We start from the raw sequence: 25,830 nt of genomic DNA, 5'->3' as shown, positions 1-25,830 counted from the left end.
AGAAAAGAGGGCGGTTACGTTTTGGCAAGGGGTTTCAAATGGCAAGTTGACATGGCAGTAAAGTTGCACAAACAGGTTCTGCAGTGGCATGCCTGAGACATGTTTAAAGGGATCCTTAAGTGGGTTGCACAATCAGTTCTGCAGATACATTACTAGCATTTAATGTACAGATCCTGGGCACATTTAGTGCCATTTGCTAGAGACTCATAAGTAAACTAAATAGGCCAATTGTAGATTAGCCAATTGTATCATGTTTTAGGGAGGGAACACATGCATTTTACCACTGGTTAGCAGTGATAAAGTGCCCAGAGTCCTCATGTCAACAAAAACAGACCAGCCAACAGTTAGGCAAACAGGCATCAAGTTGGGAGAAGACCACCCTAAGGCAGACAGGTCTAAAAAAGACCATAGCACATAAGCACTTTTGGAGAAACTAAGTAGTATTTGTAAGTGACAAGGTAACTCAGATCTAACCTTACGGTTTCTCTACAGAGGTATACAATAGTAGAAGTATGGATTAGTGATGTTATTACCCTTTTAAAGCTACCACACAGCATAATTAGATCCAAAGAAGAGCCAATAAATAGAAAAGAGAACTAGCTGGAAGTCTTACACAGCTCATTAACATTAAATTCTAGACCTTTGGATGAGTTGTATAGGCAAATGCAATACAAAGAAGTGCTTAGAGGGAACCATTTTTCTTTTTAAGTACATGTAAATTAGAAGATAAGCACAAAACACCTTCAGTGGGTTGGCTTGGTTGCACTATGATACTGAGTTTTGCTCTAAGAAGGAGGAGGATAAGCCCTTAACATGGGACATTGACTTATGTCTGTATTGGATGGCTTTGACGGTACCACTTCCAATGATGTACACCACCTGTGGCTCATCTTTTCTCACATTTATCCTCCTCTTTAAGGGGCATGGCACCCAGGGACGGGGGGACTCATTGTTAAAACTAACTCTTTCTAAATATAGCACTGTGCTTAGCGACAGTTTTCGAATTACTGGAGAATGGCTATAAATTCTGGTTTTAGATCTCCCATGAAATTCTACAGCAGGGTGTACAAAAAGTCTCTATTAATGTTAAAACATGATGACACAATAGAGGTAATGTTGTTAAACGAAGCAGATGGCTGGCAGGTAGACATTTTTCATAGGTTCTCTTGCAGAAATGTGAAAATTTCATCACAGGATATTATACTCAAAAAAGGGGGAATCTAGACCTATATATAGCATAACCAAACAATATCAACCAATGATATTTTGAAACCACTGGGGCTGTATCATGAAGGGCTTTTCAGAAACACACTATGTGGTTGCTCTTTGCTTTTCTAAAAACATTGATACATTTATTGAAGTTCTCTGTTAGCTTTAATGCCATTTTTTATAACCTATCTAAGTTTCCCACGTGTCACCTTTGTGTTTTACATAGATCAACAAGTTATAAGCACTGAAAACAGTCAACCTAACAATATTTAAGACTAGAACATTATCAGAAGATATTTAGGGAACAATTTCCCAGGAGGATAATATAAATACCTGGAGTTGCCAAAAAGTGAGGTGCCCATGTAAAAAAGTGATGTCATTTGGATATTTAGGAAGAGAACAGTGATTCCTTCTGTGTATTGTTGAGTGTAAAATGGTCATCAGCATAGAAGTTGGTTGAGACAGGGACAATCTTTATCTGTGATCAGGGGAACATTGTTTATGATTTGTAAGATAGATTGATAAGATTAAATAGATAATTTTATTGCACAGTTAATTAAAACTTACAATTTAAGATACACAGCTTTAAAAGAGATACATGTCAAAGGTAAAAAATAATTATCAGGAGTTAAAATTATGGAGTCCGTGTTAATAGTTTACATTTTTGTTATTGTTCTTTAGAGCTGTGGCCCATAAATTACGCTCAAGGCAATGTCAGTTTGTTACTCAGTTTCCTCATTTTGTGTCTCCTTAATTCTCTCCGCCACTGCGTCAAAGTATTTTGTAAGTCTGCAGTTTAATTGGGTCTCCTGCGGATTAAAACATAATTTGACTGAATGTCTACAGGTTCTGATGCCCTTCTGGTTCCATATTGCGCGTAATAAGGATCTCCTTTTGTCCATTAAGATTGGGCAGATACATATTATGTGGATTAGATCTTCAGGTCCTGCACTGCAGAGACAGCAAGTTTTATCTTCCTGATTCCTTTTCCATGGGCCCAGGCGAGGGAGAATTGGTAGTATACCGAGTCGCAGTTTTAAAAATTTCTCTTTAGTCTTCTGTTTGAATCCATGGTCCATATACGCTTGGGTCTTTAATGTTTTATAGTCGTTTAGGACTGTACATCCGTGTGCCCTTTTTGATAGGGTTTCTTTATCCTCTAATAATGATGTTATTTTTGTAACCTTTGTTACTAGTTTTTTAAAACTTTTGTGTTCTACTGGGGAGTTCCAGAGGTCAGACAGTTCGAGTACTTCTAATGATTCCATCAAATACTTCCTTGCGTGTAATCGTTCTCGTCGCTGCAGCTCAATCCAAAGGTGGGCATTTAAGGTGCCTTGCTCTGCATTTCTAATCTTATGCCAGCATTTTATGAAGCTGCCCCTTCTTTCCACTGTTTGTTTTTGAACCCCGAAATCCAAACGGATTTGGGCAGGAGATACATAATTGGGTAGCCGAAAGATGGATCTATACGTTTTACTGATCACTCTGTCAAGGGTGAGAGCATCTTTCCCGAGAGTTGATTCACTCCCGTATGTTAGCTTCGGTTGAAGGCGAGCTCTCAATACTTGTAGAAGCGGGTCAAGCGTATAGTCTGGCAGTATTTTCTTCAAGGGGATCATCGCAAGACAAATCATGGTGCCTTTTTGTTGTAACGTTTCTAATTGCGGTTTGGACGAGAATAGTAATTTTTACCCCTACGCTATCCAGCGCTTACCCTACAGTTGCACTAACTGGAGTGGAAATAGTAAATTTTACCCCTATGCTATCCAACGCTTTCCCTACTGTTGCACTCTTTGGAGTGGGAATTGTAATTTTTATCCCTATGCTATCCAACGCTTTCCCTACTGTTGCACTCTCTGGAGTGGGAATAGTAATTTTTACTCCTACGCTATCCAACGTTTTCCCTACTGTTGCACTCTTTGGAGTGGGAATAGTAATTTTTACCCCTACGCCATCTGATGTTTTCCCTACTGTTGCACTCACTGGAGTGGGAATAGTAAATTTTGCCCTCCCGTTAACCAAAGCTTTCCCTACTGTTGCACTCTCTGAAGTGGGAATAGTAATTTGTACCCCTACGCTATCCAACGCTTTCCCTACTGTTGCACTCTCTGGAGTGGGAATAGTAATTTTTAGCCCTACTCTATCCAACGCTTTCCCTACTGTTGCACTCTTTGGAGTGGGAATAGTAATTTTTACCCCTACGCTATCCAATACTTCCCCTACTGTTGAACTCACTGAAGTGGGAATAGTAAATTTTACCCTCCCGCTATCCAACGCTTTCCCTACTGTTGCACTCTCTGGAGTGTGAATATGAATTTTTACCCCTACGCTATCCAATGCTTTCCCTATTATTGCACTGTCTGGAGTGGGAATACTAATTTTTACCCTCCCGCTATCCAACGCTTTCCCTACTTTTGCACTGTCTGGAGTGGGAATAGTAATTTTTACCCTCCCGCTATCCAACGCTTTCCCTACTATTGCACTTACTGGAGTGGGAATAGTAAAATGTACCCGCCGGCTATCCTACGCAAAAAATATTGCATTTTTTAAATTAATATTACGTTAATATACATGTATTATTTTTTTTATTTAACTTACATTGATTATTTATTAATTTTAAAGTTATTTTAGTATTTTTAAGTATGTTATGTTTTATTTCATTAATTTTACATTAATTTTAAGACATTTAAAATAATTCGATATTGTGACTAACTATATTTTTTACAACGATATTTTGGATTCTATATTTTTGTACTTACCTGTTTGGAGATAGGGCTTCGATATTTTGGCATTCTATATTTTTACTTCGATATTTTGGCAATTCGATATTCTCCTTCTCGATATTTCGTCAGTGATCCCTTTACCCCAACAGTCTTCTTTTGGTCGTGTTTTACCGTTGTGCTTTCCTTGGGATTCCTGGACCCTTTTTCAATCTTTCCTATTGCATTATTCTTCTGATTGTTATCTGTTTCTTGTGTTGTCAGGGCTGTGGGATTACCTTCGTCAGTTTGGTTAAAGTGTTTGTGCATATAGTCAGCCCAAACTGCCTCTGATATGTAGGAGTTTATTCCTTGATGGCCTGGCCGCTGCAAGCTGTGAATTGTTTGCCAAAATTTAGCACTGTTTTTTTGTTTCGAATCGTACTTTATTTTTGCCCAGAGTTCATCATTCACCTGTCTTTTGATTTCCCAAGTTGCCTTTCTTAGGCTTGTTTTTAAACCGCGTAGGGGGTCTTGCAAAGGCCCTTTTTTAGGCTGTATACGGAGTTGGTTTAAAGTTTGCTTTATATTCCGTTTAATTATTTTTATCTCCAGCTTCTTTGTCTTACTTGATGCAGACTTAGGGATTTTGCCTTTGACTGACCTTGGTTTTGTTGCATATTTGGTCCCCAGAGTCCTTGTATACCACTCCCAGGCCTCTATTGGGTTTGCAGCAAAATTGCCCTGATGGATAAGCTCCTTCGCGTTTAAACTCAGTTATTCGATGTTATTTTGTTTGTATCTTATGCGTTTAAAATCTGATGTATATTCGGATCTAGCGCATGCACTGACTTCCATGGGGTTCTCCCTGGTTATACTTAGAACGATTTCTTATGGCAAATGGTCACTTTGATCACTAACACCCAACTTAAATGATTTGATGATGTCGAATAGAGGGAGAGTTGCAAATGCGTAGTCTAGGTGGGAGGAAATTGCTGCCGAGTCGTAGGTTGATGCTGGAGGAGTATCTTCTTTGTACCGGCCATTCAACGCCCTTAAGTTTAGTTGCTCTAATTCTTTTAACAATTGGTTCGAGCAATTGGTTTGTTTAGTTGAAAGTGGTTGTGCCTGAGTTGGTATTCCCCAGGCTCTGTTAAGTTCTTATATATCAAATCATCGTCCATTGCAGTTCCAAAAAGAAAGAGGTTAAAGTCTCCAGCCAAGATTAAATTTTCAGCTTCCCCCTCATCCATAATTCTTGCTGTCTCTTTGACCAGCTCTCTTGCACCTTTCCGTCTGTGCTTCGGGTGTATATAAGAGTTAACTATTACCAGGCGATAGTCCGGCTTTCTGGTGTTAATTGTTATCTCAGTCGCCTGTATAACGTTAGGAACTATAGTTTTGATCTTTATTTCCTTCATTGATCCTACTATGAGGATTGAGGCAAAGATCATTAATCCGCCTGAGCTATGGCCAAAGGGTGAGGTCCTGGTAGCTGGGACAATTTGCGTCATGTAGCCTTCAAGGGCAATCTCAGCTTCTTCCCAGGTTTCTTGAAGTAGTATCAAGTCTAATGTCCTTAGGGATTTTAGTGTTTCATGGTCATTCAATTTGTCAGACAAGCCGTTGATATTCCAAATACATACTCTAAGGTTATTCAATGTTGTATGTGTTGAGGGCTGCACAGGGTGTCCTTGTCATTGCCCACCTCTATTTGTTATTGTTCGCTGTATTGTGTCCAGATTATGAGCTGTAGATTTCATTATTACCGTTTTAGTGTTTAAGGACCTTCCTTGGCGGCCTGGCGACTGGCTAAGGGCTCCTTTTAGAATTGATGTAGCTTTGAGCGGGTGTTCTTTTTCGCTCTCCCTTAAAACGGTGTTGGGTAGGCTGGTCTTCTGCCTGGTTCCAGCCTTATTCCCCATTGAGCAAATTTGTTAAGTTCTCCTAAAATCCGGTCGACCAGATCATTTGATGCCCGTGTTGTCTTTGTCGTTTCAGGTTTGGACTGGTCGAGTACAGGTTGGAATTCAATTTGAAGTAAATCAGTTGTGGTAATGCCTTCCAGACCCTTGATAGATGTAATTAATTTGATTATGTTTCTTCTATTCAAGGTATCCATTCTGCCCCTAGATTTGTACTCTGGAGCGAATATTAGTATATCTGTCTTATTTGTTATAGTGTCTCTAGATACTCGGGCTGCGATTTGTTCAGGATGATTAGCCCCGGTGGAGGGTTGGTCATTGATGTTGTCAGTTTTGACTAAGGTTGCCCTTATTTTGAGTTGTTCTGATTCCTGCTCCAGGGCCGACTGTTTCACATTTTGTAGCGTGGCCCTTGGCCAGCTATCAATGTGACTCCTTGCTATGCTGCATGAGTCAGACTCTATTTCGAATCTTTCCTGCTGATGTAAGCGTCGTGCCTTTGTAACATCCTCATGCCCAAGGTGTTCTATTGCTGTCTCTAATAGTTCCGTTGATCTCGGGATTTTGAGATTGATGGGGGTCCTTATGGTTGACAGTTTTTTGCCCAATGGCGGGGCCTGCTCGACCTGATTTAAGAGTCCCGCTGTCTCTTCTTGTTCCACTTGACAATTGAATTCCACTATCTGCCCCTCCTGTTCATGGGCCATGGCTATCATTTTCCTGTTCCTACCCTTCCTTTTTTGTTTCCGGCGGGTTCTTGAGTTTGTAGGCACCTCTGTTGTGGCTATTTCTTGAGGTGAAAGGTTTGGGAGTGCATTATTTGGCGGTTGCCCGGCAGTAGAGGAGTAGGGCTTCTCGTTTTGGAGCAACCCGTTCTCTGCTTTTTCAGTATTTCCGTGTGGTTGGGAGTCCCGTACGACAATTCCTCCCTTAGGTATATCTGTCAAGTCCGGTGGAGTAATTGGCTTCAGATGAACCAGAAGGTTCTCTAGCATGGTTGATAGTGTCGATAGTTTGTTAATTATTGGGGAGCAGTCGCATTCTGTTCTTACTATAGCGGAAAGTTCTTCTGCTTCCTGAAACCTTTTTATTAAGCCGTTTCTTCTCAATCCCTGAAGTGAATTCAGCTAGTCTTTCCAGTACTATTAGTTGCATATCTAATTTCTCTGATTGATATTGTAAGGCTGCTGCTGATAGTTGCATTGTATTTAGTAGGTTTGCTCAGAAGGTAATGAACGAGCTTTTGCTCTCGCTCTCTGGTCTCCTGGTGCTTGGAGTTGTAGTGGGTTTTAGATTGTATGCCGCCACTAGATCTTGCCACTCCTATGTTGCAAGGAAAGACATATCACTGTCTAAAGTGTGTGGATTCTCCATTTGCCGATTTTTTGGTGTATTGGGGTGACCCATATCGCTCTGCTCATTTGGGGCCGTGAGAGGGCCGTCTTGTGCGCTCTTCAGCGTCGGTGAAAGGCTGCTAGTTTGTCGTGATATTACTGTCCTTGCGTCCTGCATGGTACGAAGTTTTTGCCGTGGCGGACCCATTTGTTGATCACCCCAGTCCTGTGGGTCGTGTTGTTCTAGAATGATGGAGGCATCTAATGCTCTGTCTATACTTGCCTCATTGAATGTTGTGACCTTGTCTGGGGAGCTTTCTGTTTTTATCCTCCTGAGCTGAGTCTGTGTGCCTTGAGGGTTTATCGGTTCGGTGTCTGATTGGCTGTTGAGCTCCACTGGCGGGTCTACTGATAAATATAGTATTCCGCCTTCTTCATTGTTAATTAGTAAGCTGCTTTCAATTGATGTCATAGGATTATTAGCGGTGTGTATATCCACTACTGTAAATTTTGGCGTTCTTTCTGATTCCCGTATTCCCGTATTTTTTGTTTTTCTATCTTCCCAGGCTCCAATGGAGTTGGTAGACCTTCTAGGTTTCCGTTGTTTGTGAAAATTGCTGCTCCCGGATGTTTTAAGAATGCAAATTTCGTGTAAACTTTTGGTTGGTAAGAGAATGGAGTTTTCCTAGCTGGTTCTCTATCAATAGTTATGAGATCTTCGGTTCTTTTTCTTTTCGCTCCTTTTATTAGCTTACTTGGTTTTATTGAATTGCATGGGTCCACTGCGATTTCTAAGTTGTTATCTTTGGTGGCATCCGTGCAAGAGAACCAAAGGCAGCCCATATCGTCGCCGTTTTGATTGGTGGAGTTGGTATCGTTCGAGTTATCCTTTCCTTTAGTGGTCCTTATTTTACAGAGGTCTTTATCTGTGGGTGATAGAGTGGCTCCAACATCTCTTGTAGCCCCCTTTTTTCGTTTTAGTACTGGTTTTATAATGGTCCTTCTCACTTTTCCGGACCTCATACTGACCCGGAAGCAGTTTAGCTGGATAGTTAGGTAGCTGGTAGCTAATAGCTATTTGCTAATTGCTAATAGAACGTTTTTGACTCACAAGGCCACACGACTTGGGTAAGTGAGGAGACTGGGGTCATTGGGGGCCAGCAGAACCGACACCAGCCGAGGCGGAGAGGGTCGGCAACTGCCTCCTGATAGCTATCTCGACCTACTCCCCAGTCCTCAGTCCCTTTGCTTACTCTGCTTATTCCTCTCCTCTCGACGATGTCACTTGGTCTACGCTGACTGGGTCTGCACTGGATCTGCACCGGACTGCTGCAGACACAGACGCGGGCGCAGCTCCGCTCCTAGCTTCCCCGGGTCGCCCCCCACACGAGCCTCTGGGCAACAGGAGCTACTGGGGCTCCCGCGACTCCTTAATCCCTGCTAGGTAGTTTTTTGAGGTTCCCCACCCCACCGACCAGCTCCGTATGCACCGTATGCTCCGTGTGCACCGTATGCTCCGTGCACTGCCGACCTCCCCCGACTCACCGAGTAGTCCCGGCTTGCAGCACCGCGGCTCCACGGTTCTCCTGGTGGTATTATTCTCCTTGCTCTGTGGCTTTCCTGGCGGTAATATTTCCCTCTGCTGCGGAGTTGGTGTTGTTCTCCCAACGCTTGGTTCAGCTCTCGGTGCTCACAGCTGTACGCAGCTCGCAGCCCGCCTCCTCTGGTCTCCTCTGCCCTCACGAATGGCTATGCGGACTGCAAAACGTGGACTGGACTGGGGGAGCAGGAGAGCGGCTCCAGTCACCGACTCTGCTTGCTCAGCTTGCTTGCTTGCTCAGCTCGGTGCAAAGCAACGAGTGCGCCGGGGGACGGGGGGCTGGAGAGTGAACCGCCACCACACCAGCCAGCTCGACCCGGCTTCTGTCAGCTCGACTCCAGCTTCTCTAATCGTCGGCACTTGTCACCGGCACCGGTTCCGACCCCAGCTCCGGCTTCACTCGCTCCGCTCGAACTGTAGACTGCAAAACTGCAAGCCGCGTGAAAAGCTCCTCCTCTCTGCCGTGCCTCTGAGGCGTACTGTCAGCGATGTAGCTCGCCTGATGAAACGTTCCTACATTTGGTATGGGAATGCCCCCAAGTTCATCAATATTGGGCGTCTGTTTTGTACAAAATTGAAGAAATGACAGGAGCCTCCTTAGATAGATCCCCCTTGATGGCGTTACTTGGCTACGTAAAGGACCTTCCGGCAGACAGCAAGAAGCTTATTGCCCTGCTCCTCACCAAACGACGAATTGCAATGACATGGAGTAGGGCACGGGTACCACAAAAAGTCCCAGCCAGGGAGAAACAAGGCAAAGCAGCAGGAGCAATGGGGAATTGACGCCAAGCGTCGGGGGCCTCCAGCTCGTGTTGACAGTCTTTTCCCCCCTTGTACTTCTCACCTTTTGCTGTCCTCCGCTGTCCTCCTCTGTCCTCCGCAGCCTTCGGCCCTCGGCCACCCTCAACTGCCCTTAACTGCCAGCACTCCCAGCAGTCCAGGTCCGGGGGTGCAGCCCGATGTAATCCGCCGAGGCACCCGCGTGAGGCAGAGCGCACAGTCCGAGGTGGACGTGGGGGGAAGCGGGTCCGGTCCGGCTGGGCGTGCAGTAGCTGTGCAGGCAGTGCAGGCAGTCAGACAGGAGAAGCCAGAGCTTTTCTCCGATGAAGCCCGGCGACAGCGGCGGCGGCCGTGGAGCAGAAAGAAAGGGCAGGAGAAAGCATACAGCAAACAGCGAGCTGCAGGTGAGCGAGGTCTGCGAGCGAGCGAACAAGCGGCAGTAGCGTGACTCCTCCTCCCAAAGCCTATGATACGATCCGATTTGTAAGATAGGTGTCCTGTGCTACAGTGTGTCTTAAGCTGGACTGATGCAGGAAATAGCTGCTTTTGGAGTTATATATTTTAATGATTCTGTTGTAAACGGTTAGGTGATTGATGGCCCAGAAGTGGATACATCAATCAATCAATCAGCATTCTTATAAAGCGTGACTAGTCAACTGTGAGGGTCTCAAGGCACTGGGGGTGTACAAGTATTTCAGTAGAAGAGCAAGGTCTTCCTGAATTGAGGCTGTGATTGCCTGACAATATCCTCAGGATTGAGTGATGGCCCTCTGGATCTAGTATGAGTTTTTTCAAGAGTGGGAGGATCTTGCATGTTATCAGAGATTCTGGGATAATTCTTCGATTTTAGGAAGATATTAACAATGGTGAGTAAGTATGATAAAGCGTTTCCAGTGAGGGTGTTGTTGAAGAACCTGTACAAATATCTCTATTGGATATGGTTTTGATGGATTTGAGGATATCAGCGAGGTCTGCAACAGACAGAGCTTCGAAGGAAAGCAGAGGAGTTGGCCTAACGTCTAGGGTAGTTGACCTCAAATCTGTGGAACCGGGTTCAAGTCTCAGCAAGGATGTGCAACATCCTGTGATTCCAAGCAAACCACTTAATCTCCCCATGTCTAACAAAAAGGAATGTGTCCTCATGTAACACAACTGGCGCTCCTGTAAAAGCGCTCTGATACTCGATACCTTTGGGTCAAGTTTGCGGTATATAAAACTCCATTAAAAAAATCATGTAATACAGCATGGAGGGGTGGGCATAGTAGAAGTGGGCTTGGTGATGTCAATGTGTTCTTGGAACAACTGCATGAAGAAGATGTTAGTGGCTTTGCAGGTGCCTGTGGAGTGATGTATTAGAGGGTCATATTTGGGTCTTTAGCAACTTATAGGAAATCGTGTCCTTAGTGTCTAGTAATAGACACAATCTTTGTCAAAGAGAAACACAAAAAGTCACTAAGTTAACATGTGCTTAACCAAAGCATCTGGCTTAAATTAGAGGCTATGTGTAAAGAATGCATGCAGCAATGTAAACAGAAATAACTGAAAACACACCACAATAAAACCCCAAACCAATTGAGAAAAATTGAGTAAAATTTAAAACATAAAATTACACCAAAATGTAAAAATTCAAAAAGTAGAACTATAGTCAATTTTTTTCAAAAGTTCCAGGTGAAAACTATGACAAAAAGATCAAGGTATCACGCTAAACCATGTCAAAGTCACGCTTTTTGGCCGAACGCGATGAAGCAAGGGTCAGCTACAGGACCCAGGCTTGTCCAGGAGAAGAGTTTACCTTCTCTGGGTCCAGATCCATGTGAATGAGCCTCAGCTTGAGCAGGGACTGCAAGGACATCATTGTTGGCACGAGGAGCAGGTCTTTGCTGGAGCCTCACATGGCAGGAGACATGGGCTGGAAACATTGCGATTGCTGCTAATGCAAGTAGCACACTTATGGTCGTGAAGAGCTCTAAATGTCTGGATTTTCACCTGGACTTCAGTTATGAGGCGGGGAAAGTACACTCTGATGCCAGCCAAGGGTGCAGGCCCTTAGGAGCACTTCTTTGGGATCAGTGCTTACTCTAGCAGCAGGGCTCAGGCAGGTCAAATTGGTGCTAGGAAGCTCAGCAGTTGAATGAAAGGCCTTTGGAAGCTTGCTGTTTCCCCGCAGCTCAAACAGGAGGTCATCCAATTGAGTATAGGAGTTGCTTTTTGGAATACTGGGTTTAGAGCAAGCATGTCCAGTCCATCTGAATCATCCACAGGTCCAACAGTGTTCTGATGATGATCTTAGGGTGCCATTTATATACCCAGTGCCAGCCTTTGTGTAGGTCAGTATTTGGCCTACACCCAAACTAATATTGGTCAGTTCTTTCTCTTACATTGGGTTTGGCTCCAATCTGTCTAGGGAGAGAAAGGCAAGGGCAGGCCTGTTAACTTCCTTTGTGTGTGCATACAAGGGTCCTTTGAAGTATAATCAGGGCAGGGACCACCTCCTCCCCAGCCATCCTTTCAGAAAGACCTACTCCCTTACACCAGGCACGTTTTTTCCCATGTCTGTAAGCATATAAGACACACCACTCGTAAGCATTTCACAGACATGTTCTTCTGGATACTGACAGGGAGGCACATTTGATTTAGGCAGAACAATGCCAACTTTCTAAAACCTTCAGAACAGTAACTGAAAATCCGATTTTACCATCAATGAGACTTTTAAATTACACTTCAAATCAGTAGAAGAAGCATTTCTCTATTTGTCTCCAAACTTCAGTTTTCAAGAAGTAAGCTTAACAAGGTAATCAATTGGAGAGATAGCCTTGCAACAGGGAAAAGTACCAGTGGAAGATATTTTCAATGGCAGTACATGTACAATTTAAGCGCACATATTCTTTTACTTATGATCCTTTAAGGGCTACCTTAAGGGTGATTTTAAGAATTAAAAAGGAGGATTTAGGCCTGGCAAAAGATTTATTTTGCAAGGCAAAAATGACGATTTTAAACTGCACTACAGGGTTCGAGTTCAGTGGATGACACAATGTGTGCTGTTGCCCACTTGTACCATTTACTTTCTCAGTGCATTTTGTAGCATATACTAGGAACCTAAAAGTACATTTCATGGACCAATCAGATAAATCCCAATTGTACTATGTTTAACAGAGAGAGCACACGTATTTTGCCAGTCGTTTGCAGTTGGAAAGTGCAGAGCATCCTAAATTCACCAAAAACAAATTCAACAAATATTATGGAACGGAAAGCAAAATGTTAGAAATGTGGTTCCTGGTTGACTGGGGTGTGAACCCTGGTCAAGCAGTAACAACAATCCTAGTTGGGGTAAGGTGCCAGCAATCTCCTAATTAATCTGTGCTCACCCTCTAGTAGCTTGGCACAGAGCAGTCATGCTTAGCTTGAAAGCAGTGTGTAACGTATTTTTGCAACGCTTCAAACTGTGAAAACACAACGCAAAAGGATCCCACACCAGTTTAGAAAAATTGAACATATGTTACAATCAAAAATCCAATATGTAGAACTTGAGTTATGAATTTTTAAAGGTAGTATAATGTAATATAGAGTTTAGAAACATTAAGCAGTTACATGGGATATCTGGTTTCACCAGACCAGGACAAAGTCAAAAGGCGAGGGAACATGGGCTGGCTACAGGGACCAGGGCTGAGCCACTGAACAAAAGTACCTAGATCCTGGAGGTGTCAACATCAAGGGATGCATGCTGCAGTGGAGGAGATGCACTAGTGTCAATCCACATAGTGGTGGTAATGCATTGGTCCTGATCCACGCAGCAGTGGTGATGCATTGGGTACGATGAGCGGGCACTGTGATGCCGAGACCAATAGCATCATTGAGGTTGTTGTCGATGGTAATAGGAGGACCTTGCACTGGGTAGACCCGACATGCAGTGATGTTTCTAAAGGTGATGTGCTTGGTCCAATCCATGTAGCTGTAGCAATGCATCAGTGTTGTTCCATGTGGCAGAGGCAATGAACTGGTTCTGATGCCCACAACAGTGGTAATGTTTCAGTTCTGATCCGTACAATGCTGCAGCAACCACCTTAGGCCCACTTCCAAGGATCCTGGACTGGAGTGGCACCACTTGGCATGGCAGACTCACAGATGGCAGAGTCAAAGTATAGAAACAGAGTGGTTGAAAGTATTTTATGTTCCCCAGACTTCAGACCAGTAGGCCAGCTAACTAGCCCTTAGAGTCACTCTGGGTTTTTGGTTCAAGTGCTACAGCTCCAGTCCTTCTCACCCAAGGAAGAGTGCAGCAGGCAGCAGGTCAGCACAGCAAATCAGGAGTCCAGTAGTGTAGCAGCCCAGCAGCAAGCAGTCCTTGTTGCTGGCAGAGTATCCACAGGTCCAGAAGTGTACTGAAGTTGTGGTAAAGGAGGACCAGTACTTATATCCACTTGTGGCTTCAAAGTGAGGGAGATTTCAAAGCCAGGATTATGAAGTGCCCTGGCTCCACACTCACTACAGGGGGTATGCAGCCCTTTGTTTAGGAACAGAACACAGCCTATTGAAGTGTAAGTGAGGCTGGGTCGATGTTCTCCTTTCTATCCGTCCAGAATGGCCCATCTAGACACATATAAGCTTCCATTGTGTGTGACTGTTTAGGGGGAATACATAAGACCAACTGTCACCCACCACAGACATGTTCAGAGGCAGGCTGCAGGCACATAGTGGCTAAAGTAAGTGATGTCACTGACCATGTCATGAGTGATGTAATATGAGAGCTCATAAGCAGTGCTTTGCAGGGTCATAAGCTATAGTTAGCTCAGGTAACTATAACTGCTGAATTTCTCTGGTTTTGTATGAGTGAAATCTGTGCCTAATTGCAATATCCCTGTATCTTTGTTTTTTCCAATGAATTTTTAAGTTTTTTTTGTGTTCTATTTACTGACTATTATATATATATACATGTATAGGACTAATGATCTGGAGAGTATCTCCCCTGTCTTAAACGTTTATATGGCCAAAGCTGTGGGCAGAGCCCTACATGGGGTGAAGTATGTGCCAACCTAACAGAAATCATCTCCGCAATTCTGCTGATTTGGACTTACTGGAGTTAACAGGAGGGCTTGATGGCCCCCCAAGGAAGTTCCTAGGGGCCAACTATCTCTCCTGTTACCTCCAGTAAGCCCCATACAGCATGATTGCTGAGAGATGTTTGGAGGTCATGTCCCCTGTCTCCACTACTTTGCAAACGTGGCTCCTGGTGCACTATTAGTTGGGGTATGAAGTTCCCTTGGCTCTTGAGAGTCCTTGGGGGCCAACTACCCCTCCTGTTACCTCCAGTAAGTCCCACACAAGCAGTACTGCTGGGACGTTTTCATGGTAACCCCCTTTTCACCACTAGTCTGCACACACACCTCCTAGCGCACCACTAGTTAGGGGAGGAGATCCCCTTGGCTCTTGAGGGTACTTGGGGTCCAAGTACCCCCACTGTTACCTCCAGTAAGTCCCACACAGCCTGATTGCTGGAAGGACCACACCCCCTTTCTGCACCACTCTACAAACACACCTCATGGCGCAGTACTGGTTGGGGAAGAAGTCCACTTTAGTCCTGATGACCTCTTTTTTTTAATAGAAGAGGGCTGTGGGGCCAGTCATTTATGAAATATTGAGGGGTGCATGGCTCACCCTCCCTGGGTCAATTTTGGCCCTGGCGACCCCATCCCCCGGGGTTTGGCCACACTTTATTTTTTTTAAGTTAAAATAGGTGAGAGTCCCCCTCCATGTGCTGATTTTGGCCCTGGGGACAGCTTCACCATGGGCCAGGTCTTTAATTTGTTGTTTTATTTAAAGGGAGTGGGGATGGGAGGTACCCCTACTGGGCCTAATTGTCATCCACGGACCCCTCCCCCAGGTCCTCCCCTTTTATGTTTTTTTAAATAAAAAAGAGGGAAGGCGAGTGGCTCTCCTTCCAGGATGATTTCATCCTCTGGGACCCCATCACTGTGGCCCGGCCTGTAGTGTGGGTACCCTGGTCACACCCGGGGCACCGATTTTTTAAATGTTGGGGACTGTAGGTGGAGACTCAAAGCCCACACCATCCCAGCCAGCTCCCATCGTCCTCCAGGAACCAGCATTGCTTTTGGAGAGAGGGAGCTGCTAACATGCAGCTCCTTCTGTCCAAAAGCAATTCTGCTCTGCTTTGAGTAAGGAAGAGTATTTTCTGCCCTCGCTGACTCATAGCAGAGCAGTGTTTGCTATGGCTTATTGAGAGCGGTGCCCAACCCTGGGACATCGCTGGAGTGACCCTGGTGGGTGATGGTGCCTAGGGCCATCTAAGGCTCCAGGATGGTGCCTGCATGGCCCCTGTCCTTTCGTTGAATGTGTCACGAGGAGGAGATGGTGCCTGGCGTTCTGTGACAGACACCCTTCATTATTTTGTTGTTTTCCCAGGGCTGGGGGGTCTGTGCGGCTTCCCCCACTGACAAAAGCTAAAAGCCCTGGGGAGATGGCGGCACCTGGGACTGCAAGGGGGTCCATACAGCCCCCCAAATTATTACCTGGAAAGGCCTGGGGAGGAGGTGGTCCCCGGGGCCAATAGGGCTCCAAGAGGCCCCCTATATTAATTAAATAAACATGCCCTAGGGAGAATGTGGTACTCAGGACATGGGTGGGTTGTGCAGGTACCCCCTGCATAAATTGTTTCAATTTTAATTAAACCCTAGGAGGGTGGGAGCATGTGCTGATTTTAATTAGGCCCTCGGGTGGGCCAGTTATGGAGGGCAATTAAATTAATAATTCATAATGTGGTGTAGAACGGGGCATGGCCTGCGACCAACTCTCAGCAATAGCACTGTGTGGGGCTTAGTGGAAGCAACAGGTGGGCTGGGGAATGAAGTCCACTTTAGTCCTTAGGGACCTTAGAGGCCAAGAGGCCCTTCTGGTTCCTCCTGTAAGTCCTATGCAGCAGAATTCCTGAGAGTTGGTTGGAGGCCCAGCCACCTTTCTCCACCACTCTGCAAACATGACTGCTAGTTAAAAAACATTAGAAATTCATTCAAAAAGGACAAAGGTTATAGGGACGTTATAGTTAGGACATGGAATTTAAAAAACTATAGACATTCACAGAACAAAAACACAGGTTACAGGAGCATTATAGTTATGCTGACATTTCACTTGTACAAAACCAAATTTAGCTGACCTAACTATAACTCACGCGCCCATAATGCACTGCTGATGATTTCACATATTACATCCCTCATGACATGGTCAGTGACATCACTGATGACATCTCAAAGGACAAGGCTATATCTCCACCAGCGATGGGACACTGAATCTGAGTCGGAGATGTTACTGCACCCCCTCCATCCCAATATCGGAGTTTGACTAAGTGTGTCCTCTATTTGGGCCTATATAGTAGCTAAAATCTAAGATGTTACCCAACTCTCCTTTCAGGCTATAGATTCAAGAATAGACTGTTAATGGTTGCTATAAAGGGGTTGATTCTTGTACATGGTTATGAGATGGGAGGGCTCCCTGAGTCATTGGTACAAAGGAGTTAGGGTTCAAGTTGATTACTGGCTTCATTCTTGTTAATATTAGAGGTCAGGGGCATACTGGTGCCTTCTTTCACCCTTTTGACTCTGTCTATGCTTGGGCTAATGGCCAATCAATAACAGCTTAATGTTTCCCTCACAGATTCTTCATTTGTTAATTTTGGACATGATTGTGAGTGTTAATTATTAAGGCCCTCTGCCAGTGAAGAATGATGACTGAGACCATATAGACTTGTGACTGCAGGGACAGAAGGCCCTGGGCCAATAAGATCAGAGGCCGATGAGGTTAGGGCTGCAAAATCTAGGGACAGTTCTTAGGGTACGCTGGTGGTCCGGAATTAGTTCCTAATGAAACCTTTGGTGGAATGGGTCAACCGCCCCCAGTACAAGTAACTGACTCATAATGGACCTCTCCCTCCTTTTGTAGCGATTTAGCCTGTTCCTGCCCCGCTGCTCTCTGGTTAACCTGGGGTAATTTCTGTCTCCGCATTCTGTACCCTCTGCAATTTGGCCAAACTCCTCTTTGTGGCTCCAAGATATAGTACATTCCCATAGTCCAATTGGCTGGTTATTACTGAATGTACAATGGTTTTCCTGGCATTAGATGGTAGGAGGTCTAGGACTTTCTGCAGAGTTTTCATAGCACCATAGCATTTTCCCGCTACCTTCCGGATTTGGCTCTCAAATGTCAACTCTGAGTCAAACCAGACCCCGAGGTTTTTCCCTTCTGCTTTTGGGGTGGGTAGTTGGCCTAGAGAATCAGTCCACCACGCGGTAGACCATATGGATGGCATCTTGCCTACAATCAGTACCCCTGTTTTATTACCGTTTAGCTTGAGGCAGTGTGCCAAGTCATTCCTGTTTATATGGTCTACCAGCTGTTTGTTTGTTGCCTTCTCTGCAATTTTCGCCACAAATAGCAGTAGTGAGATAGGGCGGAGATTTTCTAATATTGTTTGATCTAATGATGGTTTCTTTTAGAGTGGCTTGACAATGGCCTGTTTCCATATTTGTGGGGACAGTGCCAGTTTGGAAGGAGTGTGAGATAATCTCTGATATATATAGGGCATAATTGCCTTGGCTCCTTCCACTATTATTTTAGGTCGGGCTGGATCCAGAGGGGAGCCGGATTTGATCCCTTCTGCTATGGCTGTAAGTTCTTATATTTCCACGATCTTAAAGGCATCCAGCGTCACCCCTGAAAAATTAGTCTGGCTGCCGCCCGTCAGGCCTATACCTTGTTGTGCTTCTACCAGGAAGGGGTCGTATATCTTAGTCACCTTAGTACTTCTGGATTTCTTGATTAGTGCATGGTATTGTTTTAGTTCCTTTTTGTAGTTTTCTCTGGCCCTACTACAGTACTCCTTCCTCCATACTCGCTCAAGCCTTTTACATTTTTTCTTAGCCATCGTCAGTTCATCACTGAACCAAGGTGTGGTTTCCTTTTCTCTCTTTGGGATCCTGGTATTCCAAGGTGCTGTCTTATCTAGTGCCTCTATAATTCAGGTTTCTAGTTGATTGTTGGCTAGATAAGTGTAGGCCTTTTTTCTAAAAGCGCCTGGGTGAAGGAGGTAGGTTTGAAATCGTTCCACTTCCTAGTTGTGATTCCCTTGGTCTGTTGTTCTGGCCTCTTTCTTTGGGAGGGCACTGTAAACTGGATTAGATGGTGATCTGACCAGGGGACTGGCCAAGGTTTGTCAACCTCTGTCTCCGTAATATTTGAGAAGATGGGATCCAAAATGTGTCCCTCTTGGTGCGTTTGTGTCTCTACTTTCTGTGCTAAGTTAAGTGTCAATAGGTCCCTGCATATTGTATTAGCTTCTTGGTTCTGTTTATTATCGAAATGTATGTTCAGGTCGCCTAGTACCAAACAATTCTTGTGTCGGAGAGTTGGGTGTACTACTTTCTCTTCCAGGCTCGTAATAAATTGTTATAATGGACCTGGTGGGCGCTAAATTAGAAGGCCAGCTATGGTGTTACCTTCCGTAGCTGCTAAGGAGAATAAAAATGCCTCGCAGTTTTCTAGGTCTGCGTTTTTTTATCACACACTTCAGTGTGGACTTGTAGATTATAGCAATACCGCCGCCTCTTTGACCTTCTCGGTCCTGCCTTGCTATCACATATTCGTGGGGGGGGGGGGGTGCGTCCAGAACATCATTAGCTAATGACCTGCAATTTAGTAATGCTAGGTGCAGCTTCCCCTCCTTGTTATTGTTTGTTTTAAATGTTAAGGTCATATCACAGTAATTGCATATTGCTTCCTTGCTATCTGCATTTATGGTATGTTTGAATAATGTGCCGATCGGCTTTGATAATCTACGTAGTTCCTCAGCTGAGTACCTAAGTACCTAATCCTCCCTTGTGACCCCGGGCTTGCGTTTGGCGAGCCGCGTCTTTTGAGGAGGATTGGGTAGGAAGTCCCGCCTCCCTGACCGGAAATGAAATTCTAGGCAAGCTTAGCCCCGCCCTCCACACTACGGCACACAGCCGGGATGGACCGGGGCGGGTAAAAGAAGGTAGTGAACTGTGCAAAGAGCAAGAGGTCAGTGAAAAATATTGCAGTACAAAAAACGATTTCAAAGTATTTTAAGTTAGAAAGACAGCATTAAAAATAACATCATATGCGCACACACCGACAATCTCACAAGAGTATCTCAGTGCGCTCGTGTGCACATCGGTCTTTTGAGAAGGATCGGGTAGGAAGTCCCGCCTTCCCGACCGGAAATGGAATTCTGTGCAAGCTTAGCCCCGACCTCCACACAACGGCACACAGCCGGGATGGACCGGGGCAGGTAAAAAGAAGGTAGTGAACTGTGCAAAGAGCAAGAGGTCAGTGCAAAGTATTGCAGAACAAAAAATGATTTAAAAGTATTTTGAGCTAAAAACACAGCGTTAAAAATACCATCACACGCGCACACTCCGGCAATCTCACCAGAGCATCTCAGTGCGCTCGTGTGCATAGCGGTCTTTTGAGGAGGCTCGGGTAGGAAGTCTCCCCTCCCCGACCAGAAATAACATTCTAGGCAAGCTTAGCTCCACCCTCCACACAACGGCACACAGCCGGGATGGACCGGGCGGGTAAAAAGAAGGTAGTGAACTGTGCAAAGAGTAAGAGGTCAGTGCAAAGTATTGCAGTACAAAAAACAATTTATAGGGACCTTACAGTTAGGTTCAAAATTTACACACACAAAGCCATTAAAGTTCAACTTACACTTAGAGTTAAATCGAAAAACTATAACTCAAGTCTCTTAGATTTTGCTGTTTCATTCAGGGTGAGGGTTTTGAGTGGATGGGAAGGTTTATTGATGGTGATGGAGTTGACTGCTCCTACACAGTGGTTTTAATCATGTGTGATGTAGATGAAAGGATCACTTTAAACATATCTGGCAATGACCAGATTTTAGAAATGATGGACCATTTTCACTTTGCCTAGGTACAGTATTCTCTTTAATGTCAAGCAGAGCACTAACTCCAAAAAGCAAAACTTACACCAGCATGTTTAATAGAAATTCAGGGAAAGCAGAAATGCAATGAAAAGTGAATGTGAATGTACTTCTAGTTGATAAACCAGTCATACTGATTGCTCTAGAGAAGTGCAGGATAGAAATTGCACATCACAGGCTCTGGGGGCAGCCATCTTGAAAACATTGATACATTTTTCCATAACAGCTATGAAGATGGTTATCTTTGCATTACAATATATGAGTCAGTCAACAATTAAAAACATTTAATCACCTTGTATCTCTTTGTTTTAGTGAAAAATGGACTGAGAAGGAACAGATGTTACAAAGAAAATTCAAACGAGTCCTGAAATATGACGTCATGTGCAGTAACCCTTTTGTCTCCCGTCATCCACCCCCAGGCTGACTGTCTGCTCCTGGCTCACTGTGTGGAGCACTTTCTCACAGACAAGAAGTCCTACTGCGAAGCACTGAAAAACGTCTCTTCACTGTTAAAGCCTGGACGACATCTGATAATGATTACAAAATGCTGTGCTACATTTTACATGTGCGGTGACGTCAAGATACCTATTCTCTGCTTGGATGAGGATATGATGAAGGATGCTCTCAAGGGGGCTGGTTATGTCATTGAGGAAGATCACATTTATCCTCGGAAAACTGAAAGTTTGTACAGTGCAGCTGATTATAAATATTTTGTCATTTTAAAAGCTCGGAAAGAATGAAAAATATAATTTTCAGTAAATTAAGAGTAGACTTTCAGGAGGCAAACTGATGAAAAAGGAAGCTCGGATGAGCATCAACTTAATTTCTTTTTCATTTTCCCATGATGTATTTTCTTTAAAATTATAATAATTCCTTTAAAATTGAAGTGAAATGCTGGTAAACCTTAAAAGTAGTCCATCATGCTGGACAATGTTGAGTAACAATAGTGAGTAAAACTGTTACTGATTATTTGTTGCATAAAAACATTCAATAATCAATGACGTCTTCCTGGACATGACTTTCCGTTCAAGACTTCTCATTTCTGGTGTTTTGTTTTTTAGTCTAAACCCAAAGGATCTGGATCCTAATGCAGCAATTATAGTCATAACCCAAAGGCTCCCAATTCTCAGGACAAATGTGGCAGTAGTTCACCTTAACTCCATTTTATCTCTGAAAATAAAATGATATTAGGGGAGGTTAAGCAGGGTGACCAGGCTCTCATGCTTCCTTTATGTTTATTATGGAAATTAAAAAGTCAGTGGCACATATTGAAATTCATTATTTTCAAACTCAATGCTTTAAACATAAGACTTAGAGAAATTATGAAGGAGGAAATGTTATAATGATGTTTTCAAGAGTGATCCAATAGATAATGTCATGTTTGTGCATTCTGCTCTAGAACTAACTCAGTCTAACCAAAGATTGCTGCTCCCAGCCCTGAGCACTCTGGGTGCATTGGGAGCTGCCATGGGAGATGGCCAGCCCATGTGCTTCAACACCTCTCATGATAGAGTAACCCCAGGGGCCACCCTGAGGGTGTGACCACATCCTGCACTGAAAGCTCATTGAATTTGTTTCAGGCTCAAATGCATTTTGGTAAATTTAGTAAAAAAGAAGGTCTGTTTACATAAAAACACCTGAGCTTCAATTGGAATTCCAAAGAGCATATTATCAAGCCCATTATCGCCGCTTTAGCGGCGGTTTTCTGCCGCTAAAGCGACGATCATTTTATCGCCTGTCTTGATAATATGCCCCTAACAAGGTTAAAAATAGAGTTATACATAGGTTTTCTTTTTTTTTTTTTTAAGTTTGAGTTTATTGGAGGAAAAAGAAATAGGGGGTGAGAGGGTAAGGGGTATAATCAACATAGTAAGCATTACATATAATAAGCAATACAATAGAAGCTCTCAATAAAAGCAAATATGACACGCATGAAGAATACAAACAAACCTATAAAATAAATATCATACAAATATACATAGGTTTTGTAATAATTAGAAAATAGCTTCTGAAAAACCCCCAAAACACTGAAGAGATACTCTTATGCAAGAGTCGATTCTAGCGCGGTATAAATTTATAAATAAATAAAAATAAATAAAAGATCATCATTTACATATAAATAATTTATATAATTAATCAAGATTTTTATACAATTTTCATAATTTATATATAACCCAGCAAGTATAACTCTGATGTCATTAGCCACGAGTCCCACCCCACATTTTCCTACTTTTTACATTTTCATCAATCCTGTGGGACTCCTGTAGGAACTTCGGAGGTCCATTCTGGTCCCCACATGAGTCCCATGGGTGACCCTGCTGTAAAGGGAACAGTGACCAGGGCACACCACGCACAAAGACCATGGGGTCAGTGTGCACCTATCCTGCACCTATATAGTCTTTATTTTAATTGTGCAAGACACAGAGACCGAGCCCAAGTGTCCTGTAATAAGAGACACAACGTAAAAAATAATGTTTCTGCTGCCATTACCAATCAGCAAATAGATTCCTTTGCTAAAAAAAGACAGCTCGCTCTTGTGGAACTGAAATGGGCAAATGAAAACAGTCCTCATAACATACAGATACAGACATTTTTTTTAAATGTGCAGTTTTGTGGGACTTTTGCAGGTGCCTGCTAAGACTATCCATCCTGAACATTTTTACATCAAATCACAAACATCACACTTTAAAAGTAAATATTTAGCTTTCTGACAAATTCTATTTTGCTCCTTTGTTAGCTTTACAATGTGAAATTCCCTATTCGAATTGCATGGGGGAAAAAGTGTTTTGGGACCCCGCACCTCTTTTCTCAGTCCCCACTTGACAGATAGCTGCGTAAGGAGGTGAGGTGGGTGATTTTTCTTTTTTGGGAAGCTTCAACGAGCTAAGTCAAAAGGTGTCAAAGTTATCAACCAAACAATATAGAGACACGAGTTTCAGGGTGGTCTGTCAAGCACAAGCCAAGAAAAAGGTGTGTTCTGAAACAGACTTTTCCTATTTAAATATTCATTGCAAGTTTAAGAAGCAATATAGAAATAACAGATTGTTAGACCTAACGACACTAGAGTTGTTTAACCCCAACTTTTTGCCTACCTCATGCACTTTTCTGACCTCATTTTTGCTGGTTTTAGGGCTATGTGCGTGTTAGCACTGCTAACCCGTGCTAACATGCTTGTAGTCTCTTCCCTACACATAGTAATATTGTTTTCTCCCTAGTTGGCCTATTTAATGTACTTATAAGTCCCTAGTAAAGTGCACCAGATGTGCCCAGGGCATGTAAAGGGAATGCTACTAGTGAGCCTGCAGCACTCATTGTGCCCCACTTAAGTATCCCTCTAACCGTGACTGAGACCTACCATTGCAGAACCTTTGTGTGTGGTTTACACCGCCATTTCCACCATAACCATAAATCACTTTCCAGGCCTAAACCTTCCCAGAGGGCAGGGTGCAATGTATTTAAAAGGCAAGGAAATGCAGTGAAAAAACTCTTTAAAATTGATATCTCCCATAGGATGATATTAGCCATAGATTATTAAGTTTAAGTGTAATTTCCAATTGTGAAGACATAGACTTTGAGTATTGTGTCTCTGTAAACACAAGTTAAAGTCACAACTTATGATGAAGTCGGATTTTAAATTGCATTTTTTTACTTCAGTTGTTTGGTGCCAGCCGCCTGTCTCTCATCACTTGCCTGGGGTGGGTGACAGCTGTGCTCTTTGTATTCCCTAAACAGCCACACACAATGACAGCTTAGTTGCTACTTGATGGTCCAACCTGGGAGGATAGAAGAGAAGAACTTATACCTGAAAGGGCTGAGTCCTGTCCTGATACAAAGGGCTACATACCCACCTGTAGGGAAAACATCTGTGCACTAAAAAGGACTAACCCTGGGTGTAGTTTGCGTAGTAGCGCTACGCGTAGCTATGTGAAGTACACTTTGCACTACGCACGCTACATGTAGCTACACAAACTGCATAGTGCGGTAGGGAAATGCTGTTCGCATTGATTGCACAGTGCCGGATGCTTGTCCACACTGTGTAATCAATGCAAACGGCATCTTGCACAGTGCAAGCGGTAGTTTTCTGCCACTTCAGTAGATTTGTACTCAAGCGGTAGCTTTGTCAACGTGGACTGGTAGTTTCTCATTGCGAGCGGTCGCGAGCATACGCAACCGCTCGCAACCTGACCTCCCTGCATTGAGAATCTCGCTGGGAGGATTATTTTCCTTGCTCGCGATCGGCAACTTGATGTTGCTGATCGCTAACAAGGAAAAGTCTTGCTGGAGTGTTGATTTTGCTTGCTCGCGTTTGCCAACTTGATTTTGAGGACCAGAAAGAAAAAATTTCCGTTACGCTACGTGTTTTTGCATCGCGCTGCGTGCAATTCGCGTAGTGCGTAGTAGCGCAAACTACGCACGCTCCGCGAGAATAGCGTAGTACTACGCCCAGGGTTAAAAAGGACTAATTATAAAGTCTACCCACTTCAAGTACCGGACCTATGACACCATCACTTCAGTACACATCTAGATCTATAAAGACTGCCAGGAAGAAGGACTTCTGCGCTGTTAAAGAACTGCCACTTACTATGCTGCCCTGCTCCCTACTGTTTCCCTGCCTGGGTAAAAAGACTGGCCCTGCATCCCTTGAACCCTGTGCGATTCAAAGGGCTAGCTGGCTGGCCTCCTGGTCTGAAGTCTCATGGACATTAAAGATTTCTAACAAACCAGCTTCTGCTTTAACATGCACCATAGAGGATCCAGCCTGTGCCGTATATTTGTTCATTAATCATTCCTGTCTCACATACTACATACAAGTCATAGCAAACTTTTACTCTTCACCACTTTCAAATGTCACCACTGGAGGATGGTGCTGCCCCTTGCACTGTTTAGTAGTTATACCCTCTGTAAAAGGCATGCTTGCATTTTTTCCCCAACACACACATCACTACTACTCTTTTATTCTAGGGTACAAATGAAGCCTCGAATGACTTCCTGTTCCACTCTGCAAAATAGATCTTTCCATTTAATCAAACTTGAACCCTAAATGATAACATGCCTATAAACAACAAGCATAGCCACATAACAACAGCTACTTTTCATTAGGTAGTAGTTGATTATTTCATGTATAAGCCATCAATTGACTGTGAGTGCAGTGCGCAGGAAAATATGATGAAGTTTGGAGATTTTGGAATACTTGTAATCGAGTTGCATTTTTAAATAGAAAGAAATATTATACAATATGGAAAGCAGAGGGACAAAACACACACATTTCGACCACACCAGGTGAGGCATATCATCTCATCCTGTTTCCGCACTGCTC

At 43.7% G+C, this 25,830-nt stretch overlaps 1 pseudogene across 1 annotated transcript in view; it reads left to right on the top strand.

The window, feature by feature from the left end:
* Positions 1–21,262, top strand: part of LOC146829783 (nicotinamide N-methyltransferase-like) — a 55,253-nt pseudogene extending 33,991 nt beyond the window's left edge. The window contains exon 3 of the transcript XR_014962047.1: positions 20,826–21,262. The product of XR_014962047.1 is annotated as a nicotinamide N-methyltransferase-like (transcript). The remainder of the gene's footprint in view (positions 1–20,825) is intronic.
* Positions 21,263–25,830: the final 4,568 nt, after the last annotated feature.

The sequence above is a fragment of the Triturus cristatus genome, chromosome 5_2, assembly GCF_964204655.1.
Source record: "Triturus cristatus chromosome 5_2, aTriCri1.1, whole genome shotgun sequence".
In the NCBI taxonomy this organism is placed as follows: domain Eukaryota; kingdom Metazoa; phylum Chordata; class Amphibia; order Caudata; family Salamandridae; genus Triturus; species Triturus cristatus.
Note: the sequence above shows the minus strand (reverse complement) of the source record. Positions and strands in the feature narration are given on the sequence as shown.